This window comes from Cydia splendana, chromosome 7 (assembly GCF_910591565.1).
Source record: "Cydia splendana chromosome 7, ilCydSple1.2, whole genome shotgun sequence".
In the NCBI taxonomy this organism is placed as follows: domain Eukaryota; kingdom Metazoa; phylum Arthropoda; class Insecta; order Lepidoptera; family Tortricidae; genus Cydia; species Cydia splendana.
Genome location: NC_085966.1, coordinates 13,364,773 through 13,375,858, shown reverse-complemented (window position 1 = coordinate 13,375,858; position 11,086 = coordinate 13,364,773).

Sequence of the window (11,086 nt, the reverse complement as noted above, 5' to 3'; positions counted from 1 at the left end):
GCCGACGCCCGCCCGCCCTGCGCGACAACTACAAAAGATGTATAAGTGCACTGGAAAAGACTTGGTGATTCAACTTTTAAATGCAAATACGTTATACCTACCAAGTTCTAGTAAATATCATGTAACTTCCAAAAAAAATCTCAGTTTTGAAGATCTTACATATAGCGAGAGTTATGCGTATCACATACATACATATACGGAATATTACTTCGATAGCATATTATTTAAACAATAGGTGTTATGATATGTTGGTTTATCTATTTGACTTGATATATCTAAAAAGCGAAAAGGTCACGCTACATTACTGCGGAAATAATAATTTATTTGAAAAATAAAGTTAGGTTTGTAGAGCACAAATGTGTAAGAATATTCCACAAAGTAATCTCGGCGCGTGAATAGGCTTTATTTATGTTATTTACATCTTTCCGCTTTCAGACGAGCTCCGAGAATTCGCCTTTCAGTGGTGCTGAAGGTGACTTGATTTTAAAATGTTGTTATTTACTGATTCCGTACAACAATTTCAAATAACCTTTCCATTATTAGCCGTGTTGTATACCCTATTTTTATAGATTAAAATTTTTCGAACCAAAGAAAATTGTGGTAGGTAATTGCTTTTTCTTCTGAAAAGCTAGGGTTCCTATTATATCTAATATTGCGGTCCAATAATATGTAAACGATACTAAGGTAAACGTACTAGTGCTCGACATGCTAATGCCTAATAGATGACACCTTGCTGTCACCTCTATTGACAATGACTTAAGTTTCAAGATGACATGTACTGGGACCGCGACGAGCACCAGTACGTTTACCTTATACCTACCTAATTTAGTGCATATAGTTACTCAGATTTAATTTTGGAGGAAAAAAGTTACCACTACTTTGAGGTTAAGTATAAAATTTCTAATCTGAAAAAAAAGGAGTATAGTGATAATTTTATAACTAACACCGGACTTCTTAAAACTTACGTTTATTACGTAAGTTTTATGCGATTAAGTCCCGTGTTGGTTATAAAATTATGAGTGAAAATCGTGTTAGTTTAAACTTTAAATCAATATATTGGGGTATAGTGACTTGTAAATTTTAACAGACGATTAATTTCTATCTACTGCTTATTATCTTATTAAGCTTTATGGCTATTAACAGATACCGAAATTAAGACATGGGACTTAAATAGAAGAGCTTATTTTTTTGTGATCGGCCATTCGTGCTATTTCAACTAATTTGGCTCTCAGTCATTTTTTTGTAAACTTTTTATTTTAGGAACAACATACAATAACAACACGCAGCTCGCAGTTAAATATTAAATATTTACTTAAGTACAATAAACTTAACTATGTGTCAGTTGAAAGTAACTCTAAATAGAAGTGGGCATGGTATAATAATATACTCCGCCTGGTACTCCATTCCGAGATTCGCGTATGACCTAACTGACACGCGCCTACGTCATCATGCTGTTTACAGGTTCTCAAACTTTGAAATGTGGGAGAATTTTAACCAACGGTGAAAATTATTTTAACGGCATTAATTTTAAGTTACTCATGTAGAAACATAGTAAAATAAAACAAATCTAATGTATTAAATTAAACTTTATTTATCTATACAAGACAAACGTTTAAAAAACTAATTCACAGTTACACATTAATTACCAAGCTTACGACGTGAAAAGTTTGGAAAACACTGCGACTGCTGACACTGAGCGAGAAGGAAATAACAATTAACACGCGTTCGACAAGGATGACGGTCAGGGCATAAAGTTATCTAGTTCCGAATTGTCAAATGTGCACAGCGCTATCCTGTGTTGCTAGTAGTATAAACAGAATTACCCGAAAGTCTGAAATTTCTTTCGTGAATCGGAAGATATTGCTAACGAGTAATTAAAAATGACGTGTTATTGTAAAATTTAAGCTAAAATACATATAAATGAAAATTATAAAATTATAAAGAAATATTTTAACTTATTAACCATAGGTATAATGTACCCATGTAACATGTTATGTTGAAATAAAGTGGCAATGTTATTGTGACGTAGGCCCGTGTCACTCTGGGAATGGAAGACCATGTTTTATTAGACCATGGAAGTGGGTTCATTATGTAACGTCTTCTAAAATTTCGTTTTTATAACGCTATAAGAGCCAGAATTTGGAAATTTTTATATTCTCTATATCTATGATTCGTACATATAACACTGATAATATTATGCTATGTTCGTATCATATAATCTCTAATATTTATCTGAATTTATATGGTAGGTTGTACCATAACTAAAGGTACGTATAAATTGTGTATAGTTTGATACACAATTTATATGTGCCTTTCTACAACATTCATTATCGTTAAGAAAGACATTACTAGACACTTAACTAGCAAAAGATAAAGATATTGACGATAAGAAATCTAATAATTATTACACGGACAGGCGAAAAAACTCTTTTAAAACTAAAGATACGCAGTATGTACTTTTAATTTTTAGCTATCCGTAATAAGTGTACTAGGTACATAGTTATTGAGTTATACTTTAAAACAAGCAATTTGCTTTCGGATAGACCTAAAATTTGGACAAATATTAAATTGGAAACGTGATTTTTTGGTTAATCCAGAAACATTTTTGGTAACTCAGCCCAGAGACGTGAAAAGTGTCGGTCTAAAAGTTAATTCGCCCGCCTACTAGAGTCTGTGCGGAAAGAGAAGAGTCGTGGAATGTAGGTATGGGGCCCAATACATTCCACTACTGTTCTCTTTCCGCACAGACTCTAGATATGTACATACTTTCCAAGCATGAAAGTCACCGAATGAAATTAAATTGATCTATTTCTGTCTACGCTTTTATCTCTGATTTATCCTTAGCTACTGCTGGCATAGTTAATATTTTTCTTTACGTCGCATGCTCTTTGACATCCGCTTGCATGGCCCCGTGGTCCTATCCAGGGAGAAATAAAAATAGACACTTTAAAAAGCCACTTCTGCATCATCTATGTTTGTCAGCGCAACCCGCCTCGGGGATTACGCTTATTGCGTCCCAGGACGCGATTCGCGGCTGATTGTTTCCTCCGATACCGTATATAAACAAACAGATCGCCTTATTACTCCCACGCCCTCGCGGCCCATTTGACACGATCAAATGTGAATCCACGCTTTATTGGGTGAGATCAAATGTAATGTACGTAAACGATTTACGGGGTGACTTTTGTGCCCGATTGGTACTGATTTTGTGTAAAGGCATAACTGCCTAATACACAATCTGCTTAGAATAAATGCAATACATTTCAATCAAGTTATTTTCTATAACTAATATTCATATAGGTACAAGTAATTTTCACTTTTATTTAATGTAATGGATTGTTTGGCATGTTTGACAAATTCGTGAAATACGAGTACGCCCCATGAAAAACTACAAAAAGTCTCTCGCTTAGGCTGTGTGCCAATGTGCTTCGTGAAAATGGAACTTTAATCGGTTTTCCGCCTGTTGATCTTGTAGTTGGGGAGCCGACGATGCTAAATGCGTACTTACTCGAGCGTCGTACAGACCTATTGGAATCGAAATATTCGATGATAAGAAGAAAAAAAAGTTATATAAAGTTTTTTTTCCAGCGAGCCGGAAAGCGTCTACAATTTTTTTTTTAATTTCGGGGGGTTGGTGGAGGGTTAAAAAATCGTTAAGCAGTTTGTGGGTTTGGTCGTTTTTGTCCACGTTAATGCTATATTTTTTCTATATCTTAATATAACACTTATTTGTAGGCATTTTCTTAATCTGACGAACACAAGTTTGACGCCTAATTTTTACATTGTAACCGTCAGATTAAGGAAATGCGTGCAAATAATTATCAGATTTAGTAATAGCACAATTATAGCGTTAATTTGCACTAATATGACCAAATCCACAATCTGCTTAACATTTTGTTGAACCCCCCACCAACCCCCCACCAACCCCCCACCAACCCCCCACCAACCAAGGGCTCAACATAGATGGCTAAAAGGGGTACACGGGGTAGCAAGATGTCACTCATATCTTAATCTGATGCGCTCGAGTAAACACAAAAATCCCCTGGGATGATGACACATGTTGAATTTTATAACAAAAACCTAGTAAAATAGATAGCAAATGAGCAATTTATCACAATAATGTGGTTGTAGATATTAAAATAATATATGGAAATAATACAAAAATACAGCACCTGAAAGTTCCAAAATTTAAGTTTTTTTTTTAACTTCCAAGAAGGAAATAAGTAAGGATACCATTCGATTCCTTAAATTTTATCCAAAAAAAGATTGTACAGCAACTATGTACATAAACGCAATATTTCACCGACAAAAACGCAATTATCTTGTTTTTTCCATACAGTCCATACTTCAAGATGGACTCTCAGTGACCTTGACGTCACGGTCACTTATCGTTTTGTTAGGGGCGTTTTGCGAGTGAAGTACGATTGTCAGATTTTGACTATCATTTCTGACTTTTGTATTACTTTATTGCAATGGGTCCCATATAGACATTTGATCCTAAAAACAAACTTGATCGATTGATATCGTAAATGAAAATTTGTCATCTAGCCTATTGTAGTAGAATTAGTATTTACTACGCTGTATCTTTTCAATGGGTACGTTATATGTAGTAGGTACGTATTATATGCATGCGAAAATAACTAAGTAACAAAATTCCTGCAAAGATTATAAAGATTATAATGTAGCGGTTTTGTAAAGGTTATGCTTTAAACTGGTACTACTTTGTTTTGTATAATTAGTATGCTGGCACCGGGCCGGCATCATAATATTGGTAAAACTAATCTTCAAAGCACACAAACCATTGTTTAAATCAATGATATCAGAAAACACATATTTTCCCATTTCAAAATATCATGTTGCAAATAGCTATTAATGTGGACGTTAATAAATTATATTATTTGTTTAGTGAGGAAAATAAACAGAACATTGTGAGGGTGTCACAATGGGTTACGAACAAGCGCGAGTGTCACGCGAACGTGACAAGGCTGCCCACTGCACGGCTTCGTGACACACACACAAAAAGACAGAGAACAACTCATTTAAATACTTTTGTGAGGAACACCGACAGAAGCTTCTAGAGTAGGAAATGCGCAAGCAAACGCACGAGCTGATAAATTGAAATAGATTAAATTCGCATTCAGCATTCGTTACGACCTTTACGTATGTAGATGCAAATTTTGTTTTCGCGGTTTTCTTACAAAAGTTGATTAATTTCAGTCTCGTTTGACACTTTATACCTTGAATTTGTATGAGATAAAGGCTGTGGTCACGCATTGAAAATTCGGAAAAACAAAGTCAACTAATTGAAGAAGTGGTTACCTAATAATAACAAGCACTGTATTGAAGGTTTCAGTTTAATTTATTGCTGTCAAAGGTGTACCACTTTCATCAATGTCAAATCGGATATGAGTGATATGATATGACCCTAGAAGTACCACCTACCATGGGTATTAAAAAATACGTGAATATTTTTACTTTTTTTTGCAGTGGGGATGTTACAGTAGCTTTTAATGTTAATTACGATGTGTTTACTTGCCTCATTACTTATTTCATCCTTGTTTCATATGGGTCACCACAAAGACCGGTCGTGTGCAGCGCAGTAGTGTAGTAAATAAAGGTAGTGGACCCCGCAGTAATTCCTCAGCCAGAAAAAACTTTACAGTATGATAAAATATCAATAAATAAAAAGTATTGTATAAATTTCCAAAGAATAATAATAATAGAATTAAAGTAAATACCTACAGTCTTAAATCGTTAATATCTTTTTACGGAAAAATGCTCCGTTCAAACTTTCTTCACAAGACATATTCATGTAACGTATTGCAACAATATATGAAATATCAAAAAAATATCCCAGCAGAAATACCAGTATTAAGAAAATAAAATTTTTTTGCGTGTCTTGGACCGGAAAATTGCTCAGTCTAATTTTTTCACTGGAATGCCATTTTATTGCCGTTTTATACCTACAAAATGAAAATCTAAAAATTTTCCACTCCCAGTTTTTAATAGTTCTATAATACATACATTTCGATACGCATTTTTTTTGGATTTTTTTACTCACTGCGCCAAATTATATTCTAAGATCATATAAGAAAAAAAAAATGACAGAGCAATTTTCCGATGAAAATGAGCGTCAAAAAAAGGAAGTATCATAAAAAAATATTCACATGTTTGACAAAACTTTTAGATTTTTTTCTAGTATCACATACTGATACAAATAACTTATTTTGTAAAATAATTTTGGACTGAGGAATTACTCGGTTCAATATATAATCAGATTTGTGTTTTTACCTAACTTAGGAGTGTTTTTTTTTTGGATATTTATAATGTTAGTCTCGGCTCATACTATACAATAACCAAGCTAAATTTCATCGACTGAGAAATTAATGCATGGGTCTCCATACAACAACTTGCTTCATTTACTACACTACAGCCCAAATCCAACTGTTTACGCTCATACCTATGTAGGCATAGGTATACAAATAATTAACTACCTACCTAAAACTTACTTAGCAAAAAAAGTTGTACATATTTTGTATTGAAAAACAGTTTTATTACCTATTTTGAATAAATTTCGGTACCTACCTAGCAAAAGTAGGTATGATGTTATATAATAATGATCTACATAAGGAGCTCACTCGACTCAATAAACAATCAGCGGCATACAATAGATAATGGGAAGATTAGTGAAATTTCAAGGCCAGTACAACCCTGCGGTTATTTCCATATCATCCGTCCTCGTGTATCAATCAAGCCGACAGGTGACAGTCGGTTGTAACTCTTATAAAAACATCTCACTGATAACGACGCCAGCCTTATCCGACTGAACTCGTTCTGAGATAAAACCTACACTTAGTTTTGATGCTTCAAATAAATTATTTGCATTTAATACACAATTCATCGTGTTTATGTGCGAGTAAAGCATTCGTACTTACTCCTACTTGCACTTGCACTCGCATTTTATGTCCTCGGCTGATAGCAAACATCTTTATGATTTGGACCTAGACCACTAGTTTCATAGGGAGGAGCACTGCCAACTAATTTTGCTACGTAGATATTTTAAGCTTTTAATACAAACAAAGACGTTACACGAGTCCCGCGAAAAAAAGGGGCTTGGGAAATTCAATCTTGATTTCTGGAGAGATACTAAAATAGAAATTGTTACTTAATTGTTTTCAGGTTATTTAACTATATACCTACTACCTACATTTTCTAAGATTCTATGGATCTCGGTACATTAACTGAATTAATTTGCCTCCATAGAAATATTGCTCTTTTGAGTAGGTACAGAAATACAAATGTAAGTACAGTGTATGATCCTGTATGTACAGTCATCGCCGACAAATATATTGGAAACAAGGTACTTAAAAATATCTGAACAAGCTCTTTAACGTCTTTACAATAGAGGCGTGTTTAGATATTTGTGAGCGCCCTGGCTATTCCAAATACCTGATGGCGGCTGTAGGTACATGAAGATTTTTCTTCACGTAAGACATCGGTTACACGCTAATTCTGGCGTCAGTTCAGTCATAAGTCTTATAGATTCCAAAATGATGGAAAATGGACACGGTTACACGATCAGTCCAGACTGACAACAGACTGATAAAATTACGACACAGTCGCCGTTTAGTCTTGTCTAATATGGTGACTGACGCGAGAATGACACAAACAGGTTACACGATCAGTCTCCTATCAGTTATCTGTCATTCTAAATGGACTGACGAATATTATGTAAAATTTTAGATTTTCATCAGTCCAGACCATCAGTCCATCAGTCCGCGTGTTACACGATAATTCTCCCGTCATTCTGACCAGACTGATGGACTGAGATGACGCCAGAATTAGCGTGTAACCGATGTCTAAGTGAGATCATATACCTGTGTATCAGCAGTTTTATACTGTAGGTAAGTACTTGTGTCATCACTGTCATTACGACGGTGTATCACGTCACTGTCATTCTGCGAATCAAACGTCACGTCAGCGGGATCAGCTAAAGTTTGTTTTAACTTTGATAAAGCTTCCGGTGTGCATAACTCTCTCCAACCTGTCTGAATATATGTTGCATTCTATCTTAGGCCACAAAATTCATAAAGATATCAAAGAATTGTCGACTTTTCATACAAATATCTATAAGTAGGTAAGATTTAAACATTGATTTCAACTTTCAAAATATTTACACATTATTAATTACTTACACGGGACTTATTCGCTTATAATGCCTAATAAATATATATTATAATAAAAATAGAATTAGTTTATAGTTAGTAAGTAGGTTAAAATAACGAAGCAGATCAGTGATTTGTATTTCTCGTGTTCTGTGCTTTTATATCTAGTTACGAAAAGCCTTTTATTCAATGGCACGGATACCTGAGAAAGAGCGACAGTAAAAATGTTATACCTTATTACTTTTGATTTATTTGGAACTAGCTTGTATTTTACCTGTTAGGTATATTTACTTAGTTCATTTCGAGGATATCAATTAGTACTATAACGCCATTTGGGAAAATATACTTTGGCGAATATCCGGCTTCTTATAAATATCCCGTTTTACACTCAGGATTTTAAAAAAATACGTAATTTGATGTAGGTAAATTTAACCACAGCTATGTTAAATTTTTTTTTCGGTGTGATAATTGTTATTAGAGTATGGAAAAAATTGTATGGAATTTGGTTTTTCTCAAGGTAATAAAAAACTCGAAAAAAGTCAAACGAAGAGGCTAAATAGCTATGATGAATATACAATAAATTGTGTATAAATATTTTCCATAAAGTCAATATCCCGGGAGGAAAATGGGGCTACGTTTGTATGTAAAAGCGGTCATCCATTGTTGTCTTAATTAGCCAGTCAAATTTTACTTAAAATGCAAGCGTGATGTGAAGGTGTATTTTGGAATGTTATTGTGACTAGGTACGTGGAGGGATGATATTTATATTTTGCAAGTAAAAATAAGTTTTGTTTTTTTTTTTTTTTTAGGATTTTAGGCATAAGCTGCTTCCTGTTCTAGACGGAGAGCTAGCTACCGCAATAGGTTTGCAATTTATAGAGCAACGAAATCCCTCTAGTTAGTGTGCCATACTATCATTATTAATTACTTAATTCAGGCGCCTGGCAGCTGTTCAGCGGTGGGTGTGAGAGGTGTCAAATAAATTGAAGGTGTACAATTGATAGAGCTCTGAGTTTGGTGTGATATAATATAATAGCTAATTATGTATTTAATTCGAATATAACATTGCCAGGCGTTTTAATTGGGGGAAAAGTAGTGCCAGGTGACGTCCAAGATGCGCCAAGAAGTGCCAAGTCAAGTCATTTACTGGTACCAATTTTATCGTGTTTCGTTACCCAAAGGGTCAAAACGGGACCTTATTACTATAAGGTCCCGTTTTCGGTCCCCTCTATTAATTGCACACCTTCAATTGTTTTTACAACCCCTTTGTTGCCCAACCACTGTCACACCCACCGCTGAACAGCTGCCAGGCGCCCGGATTAATTAATAATGATAGTATGGCACACTAACTTGAGGGATTACATTGCTCTATAAATTGCAAACCTATTTCCGTAGGTAGCTCCTAGAGCATTCCAAAGATACTGAGCGTTCAACTTTGCAAAGCAACTTATGTCAAAAACGCTTACCTAGTTTTTAAATAAAACTGCAATAACTGAAAATATTTTTTTGCAGTTTTTCGCAAACTACACAGAGAGACCTTTTTTTTTCTTCGCAAAGCATAGAGTTTTACATCACGCTTCGCATTTTTAATTTTTTTAATTAATTGTATAGCCGCATTTGTAGGTAGATAGTTATAGTTAATTGATAAAGACTAAAAACCTTTTGACAGCAAATCACGATATTGTATAGTATCTAATGCGGTAAATACAATAGGTACATATACCTAGATAAACCATACTTACTTGTAGCGACACTCAATGTTATCTATTATCTTGTCCGTCAATAGGTACGAATTTTCACAACATAATGACTATAATGATTAACTAACTTTGTGAAAACCCCAAAATATACCTTAAAAGAAAAACATTAAATCGGCCGAAAACATTTTAAAGCAGCAATTAATTATAATGTTTATTGTTTTAATATTTGCTTTTTAGGTCACAAACATACCTACTTATCAATTTAAATTTTATACGTTTTTATTTTTACACAAACATACAAAGAGTATGTAGAGCGACATGAAGTACTTGAATCCCTCGCCAACTCGCCACGCTCAAACTTCCACATCTGGATTTAACGTCTCTCTTGAATAAACATTTCATTTCTACAATCTACAATTTCCGTAACTTCGCTAAGGCACCGGCTTTACTCACAGAGTTAGCTAAGCGATGGCGTGTTAATAGGATTGATCGCGGGGCTTCATCAGACCCGGCTAAACTCGGCTTTCGACGTCACTGACGTCTCCTACTACTTACGTATGCAAATTATACTAGAACACAACCTGTACGTACAAATATGGGTAGGTTAAGACACTCAAAGGATATCTTATGAAATACTTAATTAGAAAATGGTAAAACCTGAGCCGAACTTTGATACAAGTAGTGCTTACTAGTATAAGAAATAGGAGTAGGCAACAACAAATATATTTGGGGTGATGCCGTTATCGGGCATTTTCATTTAACTTGTACTTTAAAGCGCGACTTAAGTCGTGTTTCAGTAACGTCTAACCGTTACATTCCTGACAAAATGTATGGGATTTGACATTGACCGTCAGTTTTGTAACGATTGCTAACCGGCCGTTAAAGGTGCACAGTTAAGTGAAAATGCCCTATCATCAGATCATCACCACCGTTATTGTAAATAAAAAAAGTCAAAAAGAATAAAAGATAAATATGAAAATGAAAATGAAAATGAAAAAATATTTATTCAGTTTAAGAATTACTTATACAGTTGTAAGTGTTGGCGCCTCTTTTTAAGTAACAAATACCTGTGTTAAGAGGCACCGCTCTTCCTTAGTCGGTAATTGAACAACAATATATGTATATTATTAAATTAACATAGAAATTAAATGAAATAAAATTTACGCACCGAGAATAACAAAAATAATTACTTATACTAAGTAAGTTTAATTTAACCTAATG